Source organism: Triticum dicoccoides, chromosome 6A (assembly GCF_002162155.2).
Source record: "Triticum dicoccoides isolate Atlit2015 ecotype Zavitan chromosome 6A, WEW_v2.0, whole genome shotgun sequence".
Taxonomy (NCBI): Eukaryota; Viridiplantae; Streptophyta; class Magnoliopsida; order Poales; family Poaceae; genus Triticum; species Triticum dicoccoides.
The window spans coordinates 352,744,448-352,770,278 of NC_041390.1; positions in this window are offsets into that span (position 1 = coordinate 352,744,448).

The window sequence follows — 25,831 nt, forward strand, 5'->3', positions numbered from 1 at the left end:
TTTTCTATGCCTATGCTATGATGCCTACCACTTTCTTATCATGCCTCCCAAATTGCCATGTCAAACCTCTAACCCACCATGTCCTAGCAAACCGTTGATTGGCTATGTTACCGCTTTGCTCAGCCCCTCTTATAGCGTTGCTAGTTGCAGGTGAAGATTGGAGACCGTTCCTTGTTGAAACATCATTTACTTGTTGGGATATCATTATATTGCCATGTTATCTTAATGCATCTATATACTTGGTAAAGGGTGGAAGGCTCGGCCTCTCGCCTAGTGTTTTGTTCCACTCTTGCCGCCCTAGTTTCAGTCATATCGGTGTTATGTTCCCAGATTTTGCGTTCCTTACGCGGTTGGGTTATAATGGGAACCCCTTGATAGTTTGCGTTGATTAAAGCTTTTCCAGCAATGCCCAACCTTGGTTTTACCATTTGCCACCTAGCCTCTTTTTCTCTTGGGTTTCCGGAGCCCGAGGGTCATCTTATTTAAACCCCCCAGGCCAGTGCTCCTCTGAGTGTTGGTCCAACCTAGAGCCCCTTGCAGCGCCACCTCGGGGAAACTCAAGGGCAGGTTTTAGTTGTACAGATTGCTTATCCGATTGTGCCCTGAGAACGAGATATGTGCAGCTCCTATCGGGATTTGTTGGCACATTCGGGCGGTGTTGCTGGATTTGTTTTAACTTGTCGAAGTGTCTTGTAGAACCGAGATACTGAGCCTGATCGGAATGTCTCGGGAGGAGGTCTATTCCTTCGTTGACCGTGAGAGCTTGTCATTGGCTAAGTTGGGACTCCCCTGTAGGGATTTGAACTTTCGAAAGCCGTGCCCGTGGTTATGGGCAGATGGGAATCTGTTAATGTCCGGTTGTAGATAACTTGAACCTTAACTTAATTAAAATGAATCAACTGTGTGAGTTGCCGTGATGGTCTCTTCTCGGCGGAGTCCAATAAGTGAACACGGTGTTGGAGTAATGCTTGCTGCAGGATGCCCTCTAGTTACTCGTTCGCGCTTTCCCTCCTCTTCTCGCTCTCTTTTGCGAACAGGATAACCACCATATATGCTAGTCGCTTGCTGCAGCTCCACATATTTTACCTTGCCTTACCTATGAGCTTAAATAGTCTTGATCGCGAGGGTGCGAGATTGCTGAGTCCCTGTGGCTCACAGATTACTTCCAAACCAGACGCAGGGCCTGATGACTCCATTCCAGATGACGCGCTTGAGCTCAAGTGGGAGTTCGACGAGGACTCACGCTGTTACTACATGTCTTTCCCTGATGATCAGTAGTGGTGCCCAGTTGGGGTGATCGGGACCGTGTCGCATGTTGGGTTATCTTCTATTTTGGCGCCGTAGTCGGGCCATGAGTGTTGGATTGATGTAATGGTATTTATGTACTTTGATTGACGTGGCGAGTGTAAGCCAACTATGTATCTCCCCTTTTATTATCTATATTACATGGGATGTTGTGAAGATTGCCTAACTTGCGACATTGCTTTCAATGCGGTTATGCCTCTAAGTCGTGCCTCGACACGTGGGAGCTATAGCCGCATCGAGGGCGTTACATCGTGAGGGCAACTTCGGTGGCCCACTCCGGCAAGAGCGCGGCTGCAGCCTCCATGCGCGTGCTAACAAGGTGCATGAGCACGGCCGCAATTTGCGACCGGGCCGCAAAGGCAACCCAAACGCCCGCTGTTGCTTCTCAGGTGGCGGCAGCAACATCTGCCACGGGGATAACAACTGACGAGAGCGGCACAATAGTTGTCCGTTCTGCCGCGGCGGCCTTAGCCCTGATGGAGGCCTCCCATGACCATGTCGAGGCCGCCCACGCCCAGCTCCTGGCGGTCATCGCACAAATCGAACGAATCTTCTCCGACAACGGTCGGCCACGGCGGAAGAGCTGGCAATCGCCGAGAGCATTCGAGCAGCCGTCTATTCCTCCGCCGCATACCTTGCGACGATGGAGCCCGTCCAAGCCTAGATCGCGTCTGCCCACTGATTTCTACTACAACCTTCTTCTTCTAGACGTTGTTGGGCCTCCAAGTGCAGAGGTTTGTAGGACAGCAGCAAATTTCCCTCAAGTGGATGACCTAAGGTTTATCAATCCGTGGGAGGCATAGGATGAAGATGGTCTCTCTCAAACAACCCAGCAACCAAATAACAAAGAGTCTCTTTGGTCCCCAACACACCCAATACAATGGTAAATTGTACAGGTGCACTAGTTCGGCGAACAGATGGTGATACAAGTGCAATATGGATAGTAGATAATGATTTTGGTAATCTGAAAATATAAAAAACAGCAAGGAAACAAGTGGTAAATGTGAGCATAAACGGTATTGCAATGCTAGGAAACAAGGCCTAGGGTAAATACTTTCACTAATGCAAGTTCTCTCAACAATAATAACATAATTGGATCATCTCACTATCCCTCAACATGCAACAAAGAGTCACTCCAAAGTCACTAATAGCTGAGAACAAACGAAGAGATTATTGTAGGGTACGAAACCACCTCAAAGTTATTCTTTCTGATCGATCTATTCAAGAGTCCGTACTAAAATAACACGAAGCTATTATATACGTTCAATCTATCCTAGAGTTCATACTAGAATAACACCTTAAGACACAAATCAACCAAAACCCTAATGTCACCTAGATACTCCAATGTCACCTCAAGTATCTGTGGGTATGATTATACGATATGCATCACACAATCTCAGATTCATCTATTAAACCAACACAAAGAACTTCAAAGAGTGCCCCAAAGTTTCTACCAGAGAGTCAAGACGAAAACGTGTGCCAACCCCTATGCATAAGTTCATGAGGTCACGGAACTCGCAAGTTGATCACCAAAACACACATCGAGTGGATCACGTGATATCCCATTGTCACCACAGATAAGCACATGCAAGACATACATCAAGTGTTCTCAAATCCTTAAAGACTCAATCTGATAAGATAATTTCAAAGGGAAAACTCAATCCATTACAAGAGAGTAGAGGGGGAGAAACATCATAAGATCCAACTATAATAGCAAAGCTTGCGATACATCAAGATCGTGCGACTCAAGAACACGAGAGAGAGAGAGAGAGAGAGAGAGAGAGAGAGAGAGAGATCAAACACATAGCTACTGGTACATATCCTCAGCCCCGAGGGTGAACTACTCCCTCCTCATCATGGAGAGTGCCAGGATGATGAAGATGGCCACCGGTGAGGGATCCCCCTCCCCCTCCGACAGGGTGCCCGAAGTCCCGACCTATTCTGCTCCTCGATGTTTTTAGGGTGTATGGACATATATAGGCGAAAGAAGTCGGTCAGGGGATCCACGAGGGGCCCACAAGGGTGGGGGTGCGCCCAGGGGGGTAGGGTGCGCCTCCCTGCCTTGTGGCTTCCTTGAAGCTTCCCTGACATCTACTCCAAGTCTCCTAGGTTGCTTTCGTTCCAAAATAACTCTCCCGAAGGTTTCATTCCGTTTGGACTCCACTTGATATTCCTTTTCTTCGAAACACTGAAATTGGCAATAAATCAACATTTTGGGCTGGGCCTCCGGTTAATAGGTTAGTCCCAAAAATAATAAAGAAGTGTATAATAAAGCCCATAAACACCCAAAACGGGTAATATAATAGCATGGAACAATAAAAAATTATGGATGCGTTGGAGACGTATCACCCACGCCCAGCTCGTGGCGGCCTTTTCCAAAGAGCTGGCGAATGCGGATGGCGAGATGCTTGCCGAGTATGGTGCGATGGATGCCATGGAGCCCCTTCCCCAGGAGACCGTCGGGCGCAAGTTGGACATGGAGGCGGCGGCGGAGATTGACGAGCAGCAGTCGTAGTAGTACTCTATGTTTTGTTTAATTAAGAGCGTTGGTCTTTAATTTGTTAGAGTAATGTTTAGGTCAGCTAGCTCTATTTAATTGTTGAACTTGCTCGATTAAGAAGTGTGGGTGTGCTGTAGTCTCCTTTGTGTACCCAAATTATGCAATGACGTAGATGAACACTGTAACCATGGAAATTCGAACCAAAACTTTTGACGTTCAAACTCATCACACACGGGTTAAGCTATCTGAATCATTTGTGATGTCCACATATCGTACACAATTCTGAATAAGGGACTGTGTCTGATGACACTTTGTGCGCCAGGTTTTTGGCTGAAGCGATTCCAAATTTCCGGCTTCCGCTGAAATATCTACCTCCCCTCCCCCTTCCCCTTACCAAAAGCCACATTTCCCCTCTTTCCGCCTTCCTTTCCAAGTTGAAACCTTCTCTCCTTGCTTGCAGCATCGTCGCCTGCTCGTCGGTGACCCTCCTTCACGCTGCTTGGCCTCCTCTATCCAGGAAGGTGTTTCATACTTTTGATGTTCTCAAACTTTTTCAACTTTCACGCAATACATGAGCGTGAGCCATGGACATAGCACTATAGGTGGAATAGAATGATGGTTGTGGAGAAGACAAAAAGGACAAGATAGTCTCACATCAACTAGGCATATCAACGGGCTATGGAGATGCCCATTAATAGATATCAATGTGAGTGAGTAGGGATTGCCATGCAACGGATGCACTAGAGTTATAAGTGTATGAAAGTTCAACAAAAGAAACTAAGTGGGTGTGCATCCAACTTGCTTGCTCACGAAGACCTAGGGCAATTTGAGGATGCCCATCATTGGAATATACAAGCCAAGTTCTATAATGTAAAATTCACACTAGTTTATGAAAGTGACAATATAGGAGACTCTCTATTATGAAGATCATGGTGCTACTTTGAAGCACAAGTGTGGAAAAAGGATAGTAACATTGTCCCTTCTCTCTTTTTCTCTCATTTTTTTGTTTGGGCCTTCTTTTTTTGGCCTCTTTTCTTTTTTTCGTCTGGAATCTCATCCCGACTTGCGGGGGAATGATAGTCTCCATCATCCTTTCCGCACTGGGACAATGCTCTAATAATGATGATCATCACACTTGTTTTTACTTACGACTCAATACTTAGAACAAAATATGACTCTATGTGAATGCCTCCGGTGGTGTACCGGGATATGCAATGAATCAAGAGTGACATGTATGAAAAAATAATGAACGGTGGCTTTGCCACAAATACGATGTCAACTACATGATCATGCATGGCAATATGACAATGATGAAGCGTGTCATAATAAACGGAACGGTGGAAAGTTGCATGGAAATATATCTCAGAATGTCTATGGAAATGCCATAATAGGTCGGTATGGTGGCTATTTTGAGGAAGTTATATGGTGGGTGTATGATACCGGCGAAAAAGTGTGCGGTAATAGAGAGGCTAGCAAATGTGGAAGGGTGAGAGTGCGTATAATCCATGGACTCAATATTAGTCATAAAGAACTCACATACTTATTGCAAAAATCTATTAGTTATCGAAACAAAGTACTACCGCATGCCCCTAGGGGGGTAGATTGGTAGGAAAATACCATCGCTCGTCCCCGACCACCACCCATAAGGAAGACAATCAATAAATAAATCATGCTCGGACTTCATCACATAACGGTTCACCATACGTGCATGCTACCGGAATCACAAACTTCAACACAAGTATTTCTCAAATTCACAACTACTCAACAACCATGACTCTAATATCACCATCTCCATATATCAAAACGATTATCAAGTATCAAACTTCTCATAGTATTCAATGCACTTATATGAAAGTTTTTATTATGCCTAAAAGCAAATTACCATGCGGTTCTAAAAGACTCTCAAAATAATATAAGTGAAGCATGAGAGTTCATCTATTTATTCAAAATAAAACCACCGCCATGCTCTAAAAGGATATAACTGAAGCACTAGAGCAAATGACAAACTACTCCGAAAGATATAAGTGAAGATCAATGAGTAATCAAATAATTATGCAACTATGTGAAGACTCTCTAACATTTAATAATTTCCCATCTTGGTATTTTATTCAAACAGCAAGCAAAACAAAGTAAAATAAAATGACGTTCCAAGAAAAACACATATCATGTCGTGAACAAATATATAGCTCCAAGTAAAGTTACCGATGAATGAAGACGAAAGAGGGGATGCCATCCGGGGCATCCCCAAGCTTAGGCTCTTGGTTTTCCTTGAATATTGCCTTGGGGTGCCTTGGGCATGCCCAAGCTTAGGCTCTTGCCACTCCTTATTCCATAGTCCATCGAATATTTACCCAAAACTTGAAAACTTCACAACACAAAACTTAGCAGAAAACTCGTAAGCTCCGTTAGTATAAGAAAATAAATCACCACTTAGGTACTATTGTGAACTCATTCTAAATTCATATTGGTGTAATATCTACTGTATTCCAACTTATCTATGGTTCATACCCTCCGATACTACTCTTAGATTTATCAAAATAAGCAAACAACACATAGAAAACAGAATCTGTCAAAAATAGAACAGTCTGTAGTAATCTGGATCAAACATATACTTATGCAACCCCAAAAATTCTAAAATAAATTGCTGGACGTGAGGAATTTATCTATTAATCATCTGCAAAAATAATCAACAAAGTAGCACTCTCTAGTAAAACATAGCAGCAAATCTCGTGAGCGCTAAAGCTTCTATTTTTTACAGCAAGATCGCAAAGACTTTCCCCAAGTCTTCCCAAAGGTTCTACTTGGCACAAACACTAATTAAAACATCAAAAATCAATCATAACAGAGGCTAGATAAATTATTTATTACTAAACAGGAACAAAAAGCAAGGAACAAAAATAAAATTGGGTTGCCTCCCAACAAGCGCTATCATTTAACGCCCCTAGCTAGGCATGATGATTTCAATGATGCTCGCATAAAAGATAAGAACTGTAACATAAAGAGAGCATCATGAAGAATATGACTAGATAATTTAAGTCTGACCTATCGACGTTCTGGGAAAGGGGGTCCCCAGACTTGCCTGCCTGCAGCCCATGGCATGGCTTTGTTGGCAAGTCTGTATGGCCCATCTTCATCTACAAGGAATCAAGACCCTCGCGAGGGGCCAAGCCTCGGAAGGCGGACAACACAAGACCTCCTCAGGAGCAGCCTCATCAGGCCGGCTTGTGAGGGGTGGAGGGCTCAAGGTCAGGCAAACCTCGCGAGGTTCTCGTGACGTAAGCCGTGACGATCGAGACCAGGCGGGCGCCAGCGCGCATAGCGTCCTTGTTTCCTCTTTGGTGCTAAGGGGGAAAGCGCAGGCGCGGATTACCGAGGCATCAAGCAAAGGTTTCCATATTGGTGCAACGAGACCAAGACCATAAGGACGGCAAGACGGAGTTCACCATGGAGCCCAGAGCGGCGTCACCACCGAAGCCTTTGGCAGGCGAAGACCACCTTTTGTCAGGATAGCTTGTACTAGTTGTCCCCTTTCAAATTGGCCGTTATTGGCTCCCTTCCCGATCAATATTTGGGGAGAGGACCAGGGCCTCTATAAATAGAACTAGCCACCACCATAGAGGGATATACAAGATCACCCTCAGCCACACAAGTGCACCAAGCACAAGAACACCTCAACCTGAGGAGGTCGCTCTTCCCTTTGTATTGTTCATCCTTAGCCCAAGAGGCAATCCACCACCACCACCACACTGGAGTAGGGTATTACACCACAACGGTGGACCAAACCAGTATAAATCTTGTGTCCCTTGTGTTGCGAGTTCGTTGAGTTAGTTCGTGAGATCTAGGCTAAGTTAGGACATGGATCGATAGGGGGGAGATCTTCGCGCGCATCCCAGTGTTCGAACCTTAAGGGTTTTGGTGGAACCCATGATCCGACATTTGGTGCGCCAGGTAGGGGTGCGACAGAGTCTTCCTTTCGTCGGCTCGCGTTCCATGATCTTCATGCCTGCTCCCCATGGCGGACGCCCCTCCAGCTGGATCTATCGGTGCCCACGGCGGCACTCGGGGGCTCCGAGCCCTCGCCCCCACCTTGTAGTAGGTACAGTGGCCACCCAAGTTCAAGCCGGAGATGCCACCATGCTACGACGGCGCGGCGGACCCGTCGGCTTTCCTGCTGGCATAGGAGGAGGTCATCTTGGAAGCCGGGGGCGACGACAAGGTCATGGCCAACTGGTTCCCAATGGCCCTTTCGGGAGCGCCGCGCGCCTGGCTCCTCCACTTGCCGGAGTCTTCTATCATCACCTGGGAGGAGCTGCGCGGCCTCTTCGTCACACACTTCGGGGAACCAGCGACCCCCATCGTCGCAGCTCTTCTCGGCGGTTCGCAAGGACCACCCTCAGATCGGCACCTCAAGCCATACCTTCGCCAGATCGGCGTCGCCTCCAAGCGCCCGGGGGCTCCGCCCGGCTGAGCCGCGCCTGAGGCCAATCTCACCTTCAACTCGGAGGACCATCCTGCTTCCACCGTCTGTTTGAGTGCACTCCCAATGCTGTGCGCACCCACCATCTGCCACGTATCCATCACCAAGATGCTCATCGACGGCGGCGTCGGCCTCAATGTGCTCTCTGTCGAGTCCTTCAGCCTCCTTCACGTACCGTTCGAGCGACTTCGCCCCAGCAAGCATTTCTCGGGAGTTGGCGGGGGCCCCGCCCGCTCCCTGGGGCAGATCCACCTCCCCGTGACCTTCGGCATGCACGACAACTACCGCACCGAGCTCATCGACTTCGACATTGCCCGCATTGGCCTTCCATACAACGCCATCCTCGGGTACCCAGCTTTGGCCTAGTTCATGGCCGCAACCCATCCTGCTTACAATCTCAAGAAGATGCTGGGGAGCCAGGGCATCCTCACCATCAAGGGGGACACCCAAGGAGGCCCTGGCGGTGCTCAAGCTCACCCTCAAGGCCGCCGTGGCAGCGCGACCCACCGACGCGGATACTTCCAAGGCCAAGGGAGCCGTACCAACCAAGAAGAAGCAGTTCTTCACTCAGGCCAAGGCAGAAACCAAGCAAGTGTTGGTTGAGGAGGATGAGTCCTCAGGGGAAACCTTCACCATAGGCGCCAACCTCGAGCCCACTCAGGAGGAGGCGCTAGTGAAGTTTTTGCGTGCAAACGAGGAAGTGTTCGCCTGGGAGCCCGACGACCTGGTAGGGGTCCCAAGAGAGGTAATAGAGCACCACCTGAAGGTGTGCCCCAATGTATGCCCTGTGAAGCAGAAGGCAAGGTGGCAATCCACGGAGAAGCAAGCTTTCATCGTCCAAGAAACCCGCAAGTTGGAGGCCGCGGGTGTCATTCGTGAGGTTCGTTACCCCGAGTGGCTGGCGAACCCCGTCATCGTACCCAAGAAAGGCGGGAAGGAGCGGATGTGTGTCGACTTCACTAACCTCAACAAGGCCTGCCCCCAAGATCCGTTCCCGCTTCCGCGCATCGACCAGATCATCGACTCCACCGCCGAGTGTGATTTGCTATGCTTCCTGAATGCGTTCTCAGGATATCACCAGATCAAGATGGCGGTAGAAGATATGGAGAAGACGGCCTTCCTGACCCCGTGTGGTGTGTACTGCTACACCTGCATGCTGTTCGGACTGCGCAATTCGGGCGCAACCTTCCAACGACTCATGCACATCGCCTTAGGGCAGCAGCTCGGGAGAAACGCTGAAGCCTATGTTGACGACATCGTGGTGAAGTCTCGGGAGGCGAAGACCTTGATCCGAGACCTAGAGGAGACCTTTGAAAGCCTTCGCCAGGTGGACTTGCTGCTCAATCCAGAGAAATGTGTGTTTGGCATCCCTTCTGGCAAGCTGCTGGGTTTCCTGGTGTCCCACAGGGGGACCGAGGCCAACCCAGAAATGGTGAAGGCCATTGAAGACATGAGTCCACCACAGGCCCTCAAGGAAATGCAGAAGCTGGCTGGTCGGGTGACTGCATTGGGGCGCTTCATCTCCAAGCTGGGAGAGCGCGCCCTGCCCTTCTTCAAGCTGATGAAAAGAAGGGCCCGTTCAAGTGGACCCCGGAGGCCGACCAAGCTTTCCAAGACCTCAAAAGATACCTGACCAACCCACTAGTTATGGTGGCGCCACGACCTCGCGAGCCACTAGTGCTCTACCTGGCTACCACTCTGTACTCAACCAGCGCGGCCCTGGTGGCGGTTCGAGAAGAACACCAAGCCAAGGGCGCATCGCGCCGTGCCACGCCTCCAGCAGAGACGACGAAGGACCAGAAGGGCGCCGCAAGGGCCGAAGCAGCAGCGACAGAGGGTCAGGCTCGGCATGACAATGCCCCCGAACCCGCGAAGACTTCGGCAAGCGACCAAGCATCGAGGCCTCTACCCCCTCAGGAGGTTCATCAGCTCCCAGGGGACGCAAACCTCGTCCGCACACCAACCCTCGTAGAGCACCCGGTATACTTCATTAGCACAGTGTTGAGGGATGCAAGAGCGTGATAACCCATGCCTCAGAAGCTCCTACTCGCACTCCTAGTCACCTCACAAAAGTTGTGGCACTACATCCAGGGCCATCCCATCAAGGTCGTCTCAGCTTACCCATTGGAGAGAGTCCTCAGGAGCCCCAACTCTGCCAGAAGAGTCGCTGAATGGAACATCGAGTTGCAAGCATTCCAGCTGGAGTTCAGTACCACTAGGGTCATCAAGGGGGCCGCGCTCGCTGATTTCGTGGCAGAGTGGACAGATGCCCCAGTGTTTGAAGAAGGTGAGGACCGGTCCCTCTCGCCGGGAAGCGAGGCGCCTGACGGCCGGGTCATGTATTTTGATGGCGCCTTCGCACGTCAGGGCACGGGGGCTGGAGCTGTACTCATCTCGCCCACTCAGGACAAGCTCTACTACGCCGTACAGCTCTGCTTCCAGCAGGGCAAGAAGGTCTCCAACAACATTGTAGAATACGAGGGCCTCATAGCCAGCCGGAAGGCTGCAGTGGCACTGGGGGTGAAGCGTCTCACCATCAGGGGCGACTCACGGCTCCTCGTAAACTTCTCCAATAAGGTGTATGAGTCGAAGGATGAGCACATGGAGGCATACCTCACGGAGGTGCACAAGCTGGAGAAGCAATTTCTGGGCCTGGAATTGCAACACGTGCCCCGAGGCACCAACAAGGAAGCAGACGACATCGCTAGAAGAGAATCCAAGCGACAGCCCCAGGAGCCTGGCGTCTTCGAGGAGCGGCTCTTCAAGCCATCAGCAACGCCACCGCTTCCGAGAGCAACTCGGCCTCGGGAGGAACTCCCACAGCCGCCAGCCTTAGGAGCTCCTGCCTGTGGCCCGACCTCAGGAGCACGCCTACTCCTGGCGCTCGAGCCCCAGGAGGGATGCTGGACCAAGGAATTCAAGGAATACCTGATGCGAGGGGTGCTGCCAGAGAAGGAGGAAGAAGCGGAGCGCGTGGCCCGTCAGGCCACGGCATACTGCATCCAAGACGGTGAGTTATACAGAAAGTGACCAAATGACGTTACACTGCATTGCATCTCCAGGGAACAGGGGAAAGAGTTGATAGATGACATACACGGTGCAGACTGTGGGCACCACTCGTCGTCGCGAACCCTCGTCGGCAAGGCATTCCGAAGTGGATTCTATTGGCCTACGGCACTCAATGATGCGGTCGAGCTGGTGAAGTCCTGCGAGGCCTACCAATTCCACGCCAAGCAGATCCATCAGCCAGATCAGTGCCTCCAGACCATCCCACTCTCATGGTCGTTTGTAGTCTGGGGGCTGGATATTCTGTGCCCGTTCCCTCGAGCGCCTGGGGGCTATCGATACCTCTACATTGCCATCGACAAGTTCACCAAGTGGCCGGAGGTTGAAGCCGTCCGCGCCATCCCAGCTGGCTCTGCATTCAAGTTCATCAATGGCCTCGTGAGCCGCTTTGGGGTCCGCAACTGCATCATCACCGATAACGGCTCACAGTTCACTAGTAATCTCTTCAAGTCATATTGTGCTAACCTTGGAACGCAGATCTGCTACGCCTCAGTAGCACACCCCAGGAGCAACGACTAGGCCGAACGCGCCAACGCGGAGGTCCTGAAGGGCCTCAAGACTAGGACCTTCAAGAAAAAGCTCGAGGCCCGCGGCATGGCTGGCACGACGAACTCCAATCTGTGTTGTGGTCGATTCGCACCACCGCCACCAAGCCAACGGGCAAAACCCCGTTCTTCCTCGTCTATGGAGCTGAAGTAGTCCTCCCTCATGAGGTCGAGCATCGCTCTGCGCGGGTCCTGGCGTTTGATGAGACGCAGCAGGACGCCATGCGGGGGATGGACCTCGTGCTGGGGGAGGAGCGACGCCGTGAAGCTGCACTATGGGCGGCAAGATACCAGCAGGCGCTGCGGCGGTACCACTGCCGCAGCATCCGCTCTAGGACTCTCGAGGTGGGTGACCTCGTCCTAAGGCGGGTGCTCTCCAAGGAGGGGCTACACAAGCTCTCGCCTATGTGGGAGGGCCCGATCAAGGTCGTCCACGTCTCCAGGCCTGGCGCCGCGTGCCTGGAGACACGGGACGGGGTACCCGTCCAGAACGCCTGGAACATCCAACACCTTCGGAAGTTCTATCCATGAAGAAAGGCCCAGTGCCTGTGAAGAAGGCCCGGTGCCTGTGAAGAAAGGCCCAGTGCCTGTGAAGAAGGCCCAGTGCCTATGAAGCAAGGCCCCGTGCCTGTGAAGAATCGCCTCCCGTGACACTCTCATGTAATAATGAGTGGGGTTGTACACGCCCCGGATCCTCAGGAGAGCCGCCCTTCGGCCTCGGGAGCTCCCTCCCGTGCCGAGTGGCAGCACTTAGCTCCGCGCTGGTGAGAAGACGTCGAAGACTAGACTAGGTGCCGGATGCGGCTTTTCATTTGCTTTCCGAAGTTGGCTTGCCCCTCTTTTAATTGAAGTTTGCTTTCTCGTGTCTATTGCTGGTTCCGTTTTATCGCCTTCTGCCTCTGTTTTTGCCTTCGCCTCTTTGGTCGATCTAAACTCTCCCTCGCGTCCCTTGCGAGGGGGCTGGACAGGTACCTTCATGACCTTCCTCCTTCTGTCTTTTCGTGAGGCACCCTCGTTCGAGCCCACAAGTTGGCGCACCTCTCCTGGTCCGTGCCCCACGGGCATCGCGACGTGAAGCACTGAGTCAAGGTCAACGATAAACCTCTTACGAATTTTTGCAGTTCCTAAGCACATATCAGGTCAAGGAGGCCTCGACAAGCACTAGGAAGCGAGCGCCTCGTGAGGATAAGGTCACTCAAAACAAGTCGAGGTAACTTATCCCTACATAAAATGACAATGTTACGACACGGCTCAAGAACAGCAAACATAACATAGCGATAGGGACCATAGTTCGATACACACCCCTCCGGGTCCCATTCTAGTTTCTTTTTAATGTAGGAAGGAAAGGAAGAACAAAATAAGCGGCACCTACAGAGGTCCACGGGCGCAGGCCCCAGCACCTGCCTGAGCTCAGTCGGACCCCTCCTCGCGCTTCACGGAGGCGCGGCGACGAGACGACCCGCCACCGTCTCTGAAGCGGGTATGGCGGCTGGTCGTAGCCGCCGCTGCTGGAGCTGTCGCTGGGGGAAGAGCTTCCGTAGCCTGACGAGACGCGATCGGCGCCAAGGGCGAGTTCGCCCCCATCCTCGTCGCGGCCGTCACCAAGGCCGGGCACCTCCTCACCGTCATTCACCTTGGGGCAACACCCAACACGGCGACCATCTTCCCCGAATATCCTCACATAGAGGGGCGTGTCGCCATCGTGCCTGAAGTGAAGGGTGCACCACCTGCCCAGACCGCGCGCGTGGGCGAACGTCTGCCAACCGTGGGCCAGAGCTACATTGACCGCGGTGGAGACCTCGACCGCAACCCAGGAAGCCCTGCTGCAGCAGCCGTCCGCCTGCAGCCAAAGCCCGCCAGGAGCTGAGGCCGGTAGCTCGTCGGCAAGGAAGCACGGGAGCTGAAGCCAGTTGCCGGCCGGGTTCTCCGACTAGACGACGAACTCAAATAGCATCTCCGCCGAGTGGAAGCGTGGCCGGGGAGGCCGCGCGACCATGGCGCGCCTCCCCTCATTGATGGGACCACCACAACCGGAGCGACCCCTGCCCCGTGAATCGGCACCACCGCGTCCGCGTGGAGCCGCGGCGGGGGTTGTAGTGTGCTAGAGGGGACAGTCGCGTCCACGCTTGGGCACCAGAGAGCCGGGCCCCTCGCAAGGGACGTTCCCCTTCTCCGTGGCGGTGAACCTCCTTGACGGCGCCATTGGTGACAGGAGAAGAGCAAGGAAGGAGAAGAAGCAGAAGAGGAAAGATGGGCGACGGGGGCTCCGCCCCCTCCCATTTATACCAGGAGTAGGCCAACCAGCACCCCCACGATCATAGGTAATGATGGTCTTCCTTGCATGTCGCAGGGATTTGTCACATCTGGCAGTTGCCGAGGCAGCATGGGGAAGCGGAGACGCCCACGTCCAATCCACCGCCACGCGTCGACCGAGGCCGCATGCTATTGGGGCCTGCAGCGCTCCACACTTGGCCCTTGGCTTCGCCTCAAAGCCAACCCCGAGCATGCCTTGGGCCTGGGGGCTACTGTCGGCATTCTGGGAATGGGGGTCCCCAGACTTGCCTGCCTGCGGCCCATGGCGTGGCTTTGCTGGCTGGCCTGTACGACCCATCTTCATCAACAAGGAATCAAGACCCTCGCGAGGGGCGAAGCCTCACGAGGGGGACGACACAAGACCTCCTCGGGAGCAGCCTCATCAGGCCGACTCGTGAGGGGCAGAGGGCTCAAGGTCGGGAAAACCTCGCGAGGTTCTCGTGACGTAACCCGTGATGATCGAGACCAGGCGGGCACCAGCGCGCACAACGTCCTTCTTTCCTCTTTGGTGCTAAGGGGGAAAGCGCAGGCGCGGAGTAACGAGGCAACAAGCAAAGGTTTCCATATTGGTGCAACAAGACCAAGACCAGAAGGATGGCAAGACGGAGGTCACCATGGAGCCCAGAGCGGCGTCACCACCAGAGCCTTTGGCAGGCGAAGACCACCTTTTGTCAGGATAGCTTGTACTAGCTGTCCCCTTTCAAATTGGCCGTTGTTGGCTCCCTTCCCGCTAAATATTTGGGGAGAGGACCAGGTCCTCTATAAATAGGACTAGCCACCACCATAGAGGGATATCCAAGATCACCCTCAGCCACACAAGAGCACCAAGCAGAAGAACACCTCAACCTGAGGAGGCCATTCTTCCCTTTGTACTGTTCATCCTCAGCCCAAGAGGCACTCCACCACCACCACACTAGAGTAGGGTCTTACACCACAATGGTGGCCCGAACCAGTATAAATCTTGTGTCCCTTGTGTTGCGAGTTCGTTGAGTTAGTTCGTGAGATCTAGGCTAAGTTAGGACGCAGATCAATAGGGGGGAGAACTTCGCACGCACCCAAGTGTTCGAACCATAAGGGTTTTGTCGGAACTCGTGATCCGACATAACCCACTTCCTATGCATAGGGATTTTGTGAGCAAACAACTTGTGGGAACCATAATAACTAGCATAGGAGGGCAAAACAAGCATAACTTCAAAACTTTAAGCACATAGAGAGGAAACTTGATATTATTGCAATTCCTACAAGCATATGTTCCTCCCTCATAATAAATTTCAGTAGCATCATGAATGAATTCAACAATATAACCAGCACCTAAAGCATTCTTTTCGTGATCTACAAGCATAGAAAATTTACTACTCTCCACATAGGCAAAATTCTTCTCATTCGAAATAGTGGGAGTATCATAAGAAACTCGAATACTACAAATTGTTTCCACATTAAAAGAGTAATATTCAGGAAAAGGGTAATCATAATCATGACAAGTTTTAATATAATCATCACTACTTTTTATAGCATACATGTCATCACAATAATCATCATAAGTAGCAACTTTGTTCTCATCATAATCAATTGAAACCTCTCCAAAGATAGTGGAATCATTGCTAAATAAAGTCATGACCTCTCCAAATCCACTTTCATAATAATCACAATAAGATTCAACATCCTCCAAAATAGTGGGATCATTACTTCATAAAGTTGACACTCTTCCAAACCCACTTTCATCAATATAATCATTATAAGTAGGAGGCATGCTATCATCATAATAATTTTGCATATCAAAACTTGGGAGACTGCAAATATCATCTTCATTAAACATAGCATCCCCAAGCTTGGGACAAACATTAATTGCAGCAAATATATTTTCAAACTTGTCATTCTCATCAAACATAGCATCCCCAAGCTTGGGCCTTTTCATATCATAAGCATAATCACTCTCATCATTAATAGTACGGATAGCACCAATAGTATAACAATTATCATCATCACAATGAGTAATAGGAGCAACATTATTTGGGAGGGATACATTTTTACCTTTGCTTCTCCGTCTTTTCTTTTTATTATTCACATCATGTGTGGTTTTTATCCTCTTTTCAGAGCTCCTTATTAATGAGATTGGTTGAATAAGAGGCTCCTCCTCGTTACCTGATTCATCATAAGAAATAATAGGAGAATATTGGGAAGTCTCTTCCCTTTCATTAGTATTATCTTCATCTTCTATTTGTTTTTCTTGTCTTTATGTAATTGTCAATATAAGGATTTTCAATGCAATTCACCGCATAATACATAAAAATTTCTTCTAGATTAAAATCAAGAACTTTATCAAGGACAAATTCTGGAAGATCCTTAGTTATACGTTTCATTTATTCATAACCCAAAAGCAAACTAAGTTCATTATGATATGCAAGGGAAATCAAGTCATCACAATTCTTGGACACGATTCGATCATGAAACAATTTTCATTGGAGACTTAAATGAACACGTTCATTGCAAAGTTCACAAGTACCGCTAAGAAAGTTTAAATTTTCGGCACAAACATCTAGCTATTCTTGCAACCATGTAGTTTCCAAATATTTATGCCTCTTGCAAAATCTATCTTCACTATTTGGTGTGTACATGCAAACTCTATGCACTCCACAAAAATTAACATGCTTATAAGAGATATTTTCATCATGACTAGTGCAATCATCATTAGTACTATGGATATTCAAAGAATTCATACTAACAACATTGCAATCATTCTCATGATTCAAAGATTTAGTGCCAAACATTTTACAGGCTTCTTCTTCTAGCACTTGAGCACAATTTTCATTCCCATCATTCTCACGAAAGATATTAAAAAGATGAAGCGAATGAGGCAAAGTCAATTCCATTTTTTTTTCTTTTATGAAATAAACTAGTGATAAAATAAGAAACAAAAAGATTTGATTGCAAGATCTAAAGATATAACTTCAAGCACTCACCTCCCCGGCAATGGCACCAGAAAAGAGCTTGATGTCTACTACACAACCTTCTTCTTGAAGACGTTGTTGGGCCTCCAAGTGCAGAGGTTTGTAGGAAAGGAGCAAATTTCCCTCAAGTGGATGACCTAAGGTTTATCAATCCGTGGGAGGCATAGGATGAAGATGGTCTTTCTCAAACAACCCTGTAACCAAATAACAAAGAGTCTCTTGTGTCCCCAACACACCCAATACAATGGTATATTGTATAGGTGCACTAGTTCGGCGAAGAATGGTGATACAAGCGCAATATGGATAGTAGATAATGGTTTTTGTAATATGAAAATATAAAAACAGCAAGGTAACAAGTGGTAAAAGTGAGCATAAACGGTATTGCAATGCTAGGAAACAAGGCCTAGGGTTCATACTTTCACTAGTGCAAGTTCTCTCAACAATAATAACATAATTGGATCATATAACTATCCCTCAACATGCAACAAAGAGACACTCCAAAGTCACTAATAGTGGAGAACAAACGAAGAGATTATTGTAGGGTACGAAACCACCTCAAAGTTATTCTTTCTGATCGATCTATTAAAGAGTCCGTAGTAAAACAACACAAAGCTATTCTTTCTGTTCAATCTATCCTAGAGTTCATACTAGAATAACCAAAACCCTAATGTCACCTAGATACTCCAATGTCACCTCAAGTATCCGTGGGTATGATTATACGATATGCATCACACAATCTCAGATTCATCTATTCGACCAACACAAAGAACTTCAAAGAGTGCCCCAAAGTTTCTACCGGAGAGTCAAGACGAAAATGTCTGCCAACCCCTATGCATAAGTTCACGAGGTCACGGAACTCGCAAGTTGATCACCAAAACATACATCGAGTGGATCACGTGATATCCCATTGTCACCACAGATAAGCACATGCAAGACATACATCAAGTGTTCTCAAATCCTTAAAGACTCAATCCGATAAGATAACTTCAAAGGGAAAACTCAATCCACTAAAAGAGACTAGAGGGGGAGAAACATCATAAGATCCAACTATAATAGCAAAGCTCGCGATACATCAAGATCGTGCGAATCAAGAACACGAGAGAGAGAGAGAGAAAGAGATCAAACACATAGCTACTGGTACATACCCTTAGCCCCGAGGGTGAACTACTCCCTCCTCATCATGAAGAGCACCAGGATGATGAAGATAGCCACCGGCAAGGTGCCGGAACGGGTCTAGATTGGTTTTCGGTGGCTACGGAGGCTTCTGGCGGTGGAACTCCCGATCTATTCTGATCCTTGATGTTTTTAGGATATATGGACATATATAGGAGAAAGAAGCGCGTCCAGGGGGTAGGGTGCGCCTCCCTGCCTCATGGCTTCCTCGAAGCATCCCTGACGTCTACTCCAAGTCTCCTGGGTTGCTTCCGTTCCGAAAATAACTCTCCCTAAGGTTTCATTCCGTTTGGACTCCACTTGATATTCCTTCTCTTTGAAACACTGAAATAGGCAATAAAACAGCATTTTGGGCTGGGCCTCCGGTTAATAGGTTAGTCCCAAAAATAATATAAAAGTGTATAATAATTTCCCATAAACATCCAAAATGGGTAATATAATAGCATGTAACAATCAAAAATAATAGATACGTTGGAGACGTATCACCCACGCCCAGCTCGTGGCGGCCTTTTCCAAAGAGATGGCGGACGCGGATGGCGAGATGCTTGCCGAGTATGGTGCGATGGATGCCATGGAGCCCCTTCCCCAGGAGACCGTCGGGAGCGAGTTGGGCATGGAGGCGGCAGCGGAGATCGACGAGCACCAGCCGTAGTAGTACTCTATGTTTTGTTTAATTAAGAGTGTTACTCTTTAATTTGTTAGAGTAATGTTTAGGTCAGCTAGCTCTGTTTAATTGCTGAACTTGCTCGATTAAGAAGTGTGGGTGTGCTGTAGTCTCCTTTGTGTACCCAAATTATGCCATGACGTGGATGACCACTTTAACCATGGAAATTCGAACCAAAACTTTTGACTTTCAAACTCATCACACACGGGTTAAGCTATCTGAATCTTTTGTGATGTCCACATATCGTACACAGTTCTGAATAAGGGACCGTGTCTGATGACACTTTGCTTGCCAGTCTTTTGGCTGAAGCGATTCCAAATTTTCGGCTTCCGCGGAAATATCTACCTCCCCGTCCCCTTCCCCTTACCAAAAGCCACATTTCTCCTCTTTCCGCCTTCCTTTCCAAGTTGAAACCTTCACTTCTTGCTTGCAGCGTCGCCGCCTCTTACCGGCGACCCTCCTTCACGCTGCTCGGCCTCCTCTATCCAGGTAGGTAATCCACACCCGACCCCCATCCTCCTCCTCCTTCCACATCCCACATGCCCCGACCGCCGGCGCGAGCGCGACACCTTCCACCCAAATCACCGACCCCTCCACCAAATAAGCGCCGGCCTAAGACATGGTGCACGCAGTATAGCCAGGACCTCAAGGAGCATTTGGCAGCGGAGAAGCAAATCGCGGTCGCACGTGCGGATGAGGTCGTGATGGTTGCCATTCATGCCGACCCCAATTCTTGGAGGAGCACCTTGCCAATTGCTAGCTACGCTGGTTAAGCATGCTCGGTTTACCCATTGTGTGTCCTGCTCCTGCCTTTCCTTCAAAAAATCTAGTGAATTGTGCTATCTAATTTCACCACGCAATATGCTGTTCTAGTGTATATATATGTTCTATATGTCGTGAAGTATGGTGCTCACTTATCAACTGTTTTGTTAATTAGTTGTCATCTTTAGTTAACTGTTTGGTTCAATCTACAAATGTGATGTTCCATTCTTCAGGCTGCAATTTTGTATTGTCTTCCATGTGAGAAATAAATCGAAATTATCCTTACAAAATTGTGGGTGCATTCTGTTATTGTATACCATGTGAGGAATAAATTGAATTTGGCTGTAGTAAATACATGAGAAACAAATACAATTGCTAGAATTGGCTATAGTTAACTGTTTGGTTAACTCTCTGATCTTCTATTAGGAGTATGTTATATTGTGCAATGTGGTGCTCAGTTAATGTTTGGTTCATTTGTTGTGGTGTTTAGTTAACTGCTTGGTTCAATGTTATATTGTGCAATGTGGCACTCAGTTAATGTTTGGTTCATTTGTTGTGGTGTTTACTTAACTGCTTGGTTCAATTCTGCAATGCGATGTCCAATTGTCGTGGGTAGAATTTTGTATTGTTATGCATGTGAGGAATAAATCAAATTTGGTTGCACTTAATACATGAGAAACATATACAAGTGGTATATTTCCTAGTTCTTAATCATGCTTGGTTTAGGTAAATGGGTTTTCTGTGTGGCTTCAATTAATCTGATGAATCTGCAATGTGCTTATTTTTCGTCAACATATTTTACTGATAGCATGCGAACCCTTACTTAACCTGATGACTAACTACCGTATATGTGGTGCAGGGAAACAATGGGAAGCATTGAGGTTTACAATCGAGGTTAGCACATGCATGGTCTGTTGTCTAATAGCACATTATTGTGCAATTGTAGGAACCACTCTAATATTTTGGTTTTTAACAATTTGGTCTTGCACATGTAGGTCCTACTGTCAGAGGTTTTGACCCACTGTTCGACCCTTTTGCATATGGGGAAATGAGTTGTCCATGAATATCAATCAAATCAAGAAACTCGGAAAGATTGTTAGGATAAAGAAATTAGGGACAAAAAACGACAAGATCTTTGTCTGCATAATGAAGAAGACATCAGTTCACTACAAGATGGTACTAACTATTATACCTTGCCTTTTATTCCTTTGCCCCATTTCCAATATAGAGAAGATATTTATGCACATCCTTGTTTTTAGGCCTTTCCAAAGCAGTTCACTAATGATTACCTCTCAAACCACCTCTATGGTCAGGAGGCGAGGAAGGTTTTCATACAACACCCACGGTTCAATATTGAAGTGTTCCTGAAGAGGTCGATGGACGGATGGTCAATCATCCACATGCATTGGCCTAAAGTTGCAAATACCTTCAACATGAATGAAGGCTCAATATTCGCCTTCCACTTCAGCAGTTTTCCAGATGAGATGCATCTGTCTATATACCGTCTATGATGCTAATTTCAAAAGGTTCTACATGTTGCATGTGGAACTTGCTGCTGGTGCAGTTGTGTAATGGGGTAGCTGAGTGCTGAAGCTATATCATGCTGTACTCTGATGTATTTCAATTATGAAATTATGCTTCCTTAATATGGAAATGAAGTATATTGTGTGCTTAATATGAATGTCAATTAGATTAATAAATGGATTATTAATAATAGGGCAATTAGCCTGCTAATGGCGAATTAGCCTGCTAATTGGGTTGTGATATTGCAAACGGTTGTTGAAAAATACCATGGGCGATGGCCTCAGCCAACGCACACAGTTTCTAGGAATAAACCGTGTTGGATCAATGAACAATCACACACGACTTTCTCTTGAAAACTGTTTGCGTTAGGCCACCTTGCGCAAACGTTTACCACATAAAAACTGTGTGTCATGGACAGCCTTTGCCACATAGTTTCTTCTATGGACCGTGTGTGCTACATTCAAAAACGCAAACGATTTAACGGGAAAAATTGTGTGTGATGTACCTGTGAATGGAAATTTTTTCCTTGGAGCGACTGTGTGGGATGTGCATACAAACAGAAACATTTAGCGGGGACTGACTATGTGGGATGCACTTGCGATCGAAAACAATTTCACCGTATAATTGTATTTTTTTAGCTCTACTATACGCATTTCCATATCTGAGTGCTCGCTGGTCGCACACGACCTCATTTTGCCGAACATGTGTGCCAGGAAGGCATATCCCCGATGGTATCTGGGTCGTGTGGGAAGGACCCCCCTATTTCCCACACTCACTTGGCGACAGTTCCAAATGTCATCGCGGAAAGGGGTAAAAGAATGTTTGTTTAGGACCGACGCGCACTGGTGACTCTTAGTTCACCTTGACGTGACATAGAAGCTTCCACTTGGACGGATGAGGTACTTTCCTTCACCTCCGTTGGAAGGATCTTGCCAATAAACAAGTCTTGGATAGCTTTCGAAGAGTCTTTGTCTCCTACATCAATTGGCAATTGCTCTACTTGCGAGCCATTAGACTCATCAAACTTCACATCTACGGTCTCTTCAACCTTTCGGGTGAAATTGTTGTAGACACGGTAAGTGTGAGAGTTTGAGCCATAACCAAGTAGGAAACCCTCATGAGATTTAGGAGCAAATTTAGAACGACGATGCTTGTCAAGAATGTAGCACTTTGAGCCGAATACCCGAAAGTATCCAACTTGGGGTTTGTTACTGGTGAGAAGCTCGTATGCCGTTTTGTCGAGTAGCCTGTGAAGATATAAGCGATTTGTTGCATGACAAGCTGTCTCAACCGCTTCCGCCCAAAAATGATTTGGAGTCTTGTACTCATCAAGCATCGTTATCGCCATCTCGATAAGAGTCTGGTTCTTCCTCTCAACGACTCCATTTCGTTGAGGCGTATACATAGCCGAGAACTCATGTGAAGTCCCTTCTTCGTCAAGAAAGGTATCCACATTTGCGTTCTTGAACTCCGTTCCGTTCTCTCTTCGAACCTTCTTGATCTTCACTTCAAACTGATTTAGGGCCTTCCTAGCGAAGTTCTTGAAGATCTTTTGGACCTGTGATTTATCATCAATAAAGAACGCCCACGTAAATCTTGAAAAATCATCAACTATGACTAGACCAAATGAGTTTCCATCGAGACTTTTGTAGGCATTGGGACCAAAGAGATCCATATGAAGTAGCTCGAGTGGTCTTCTCGTGGTCATGATGTTCGTCACGGGATGACTTCCTCCAACTTGTTTTCCTACTTGAGAAGCACTACACAATCTATCCTTGTCAAATATAACATCTTTCACTCCAAGGATATGATCACCAGTAATAAGCTTATCAAGATTTCGCATGCCCACATGACCTAACCTTCTATGCCACGCCCAACCTTTAGAAGATTTAGAAATTAAGCAAATTCTAGGTTGAGCCTTTTTAGTGAAATCAACAATGTAGAGATCACCTCTACGTATACCGGTAAAGACCATATTGTGGTTATCTCTATGAAACACTTGGCAATCTACTTCGGTAAACAGGACATTGAAACCAAAGTCAGCAAGTCTAGATACGGAAAGTAAATTGTATCCAAGAGATTCAACGAGCATAACATTTTGTATGGAGTTATCACGTGAGATGGCCACCTTACCAAGGCCAACCACCTTACCCTTAGAGTTGTCACCCAAAGTGACATACTTTCGAGGGCCGTCGTTTTCAGCAAGCTTACGAAACATATCCTTGTCTCAGGTCATGTGATCGGTACATCCACTATCAAGAACCCATTCCTTTCCTCCAGCCATGTAGCCGCGAAGATTAGCCATAAGACCAAAGTGTCTCATAGACTCATCGAGATCAAAGTCACTATCATCATCCTCATCATAGTATCCATGTTCAACATCGTCTTGTGATGGATCAATTCCTAGAGAGGGTAATTCATTAGATAAATGCTCGTCACAATAGTCATCTTTATGAATTCTAATGGCTTCGGAGATGATATTGGTAATGATTCCAACATCTCCTTTGGCACGCATGAGATTAGTAAGCTCAAATAGACAAACACCAGATTTGGGATCATTGGAACTCATCTTACTCAAAGCAATAGACTTATGAAGAATTTCATCCAAGTTTTGCAAGGAATAGTTTGGAAATCGTTCCTCAAGAAATATCCATATGGTGTAGGCACAATCAAGAGCAGGCAAGCTAGCAAACAAGTTTCTAGGTAATCCTCTAGTGATTAAATTGACAGTTCTAAGATTACGGATCATGTCAATAGACTCATCAAGGGTAGGATGCAAGGGGTTAACAAGGCGAGCATAAGGAGTAGTAATGTACTTGTTCAAGTGATATTCATTGAAAATCTCAAGAATCTCAATTTTACACTCATGAAAGAACTCTCCATCAAGTATAGGCACTCTACGTCTAAGACTCCCCAACATAGACTCATCCATCTTCCTCCAAAGGTGTTTAAACCAAAGCAATGGAGACCAAAGCTCTGATACCAATTGAAAGGATCGAGAATAGGGGTCTAGAGGGGGGTGAATAGACTCTTAACAAAGAAACGTAGCAGTTTTTAATTTCTTCAAGTTAAGGTGGAGTTTTAGCACAAGTTTAAACATTCACAATACATTCAAGCAAGCATGGCAAGAGTATATGAGCAGCGGAAAGTAAAGCATGCAATTTGCAAGAAAGTAAAGGGACGGGATTGTAGTGTGCAAATGTAATTGGACACACGGAGATTTTTGGCGAGGTTCCGATAGGTGGTGCTATCGTACATCCACGTTGATGGAGAATTCAACCCACGACGGGTAACGGTTGCGCGAGTCCACGGAGGGCTCCACCCACAAAGGGTCCACGAAGAAGCAACCTTGTATATCCCACCATGGCCATCACCCACGAAGGACTTACCTCACTAGGGTAGATCTTCACGAAGTAGGCGATTTCCTTGCCCGTACAAACTCCTTGGTTCAACTCCACAATCTTGTCGGAGGATCCCACATGACACCTAACCAATCTAGGAGACACCACTCTCCAAAAGGTAATAGATGGTGTGTTGATGATGAACTCCTTGCTCTTGTGCTTCAAATGATAGTCTTCCGAACACTCAACTCTCTCTCACTGATTTGGATTTGGTGGAAAGATTATTTGAGTGGAAAGCAACTTAGAGAAGGCTAGAGATCAAGATTCATATGGTTGGAATGGAATATCTTGGTCTCAACACATGAGTAGGTGGTTCTCTCTTAGAAAATGAATGTTGGAAGTGCAGGCACATTCTGGTGGCTCTCTCCATGAATGAAGAGTGGGTGGAGGTGTATTTATAGCCTCCACACAAAATCTAACTGTTACACACAATTTACCAAACTCGGTCAGACCGATTTAGTTCATAAATGTGACCGTTAGGCATTTTGATGGGACCGATATGATCAAATCGGTGGGACCGATGTGCTAGGGTTAGGGTAAAACCTCATCTCGGTATGACCGATTACACAAACTTGGTGGGACCGATTTTGGTAATAAGCAAAACAGAGAGTTGGTCAGGCAAACTCAGTGGGACCGATTGCTTATCTTGGTGGGACCGAAATAATTACAACAGGTAACAGAGATTTTGCAAGCCCATCTTGGTGAGACCGAATTGATTAGGGTTTCTGGCAGTGGCTATGTCAAGTGAACTCGGTGGTGCTGGATAGATCAAATAGGTGGGGCCGAGTTTGACTTTTGGTTTGGGACATATGTGGATATGAGAAAGTGGTTGAGGGTTTTGGAGAATATCACTAAGCAGTTTGAGCAAGCAAGCCATTAAGCAACACCTCATCCCCTTTTAATAGTATTGGCTTTCCTATGCACTCAATGTGATCTTGGATCACTAAAATGAAAATGTAGAGTCTTGTCCACGCCACTCCATTTGTTGAACTTATCTGAAATATACTAGATGAAACATTAGTCCAACAAGAGATATGTTGACATTAATTACTAAAACCTCCTAGGGAGCACTTATGCTTTCAATAGGGGGCAAGCAGCACATGTTAAAGGATCTATCACAATATGACTTCTATGTGAATATAAACAAACATAA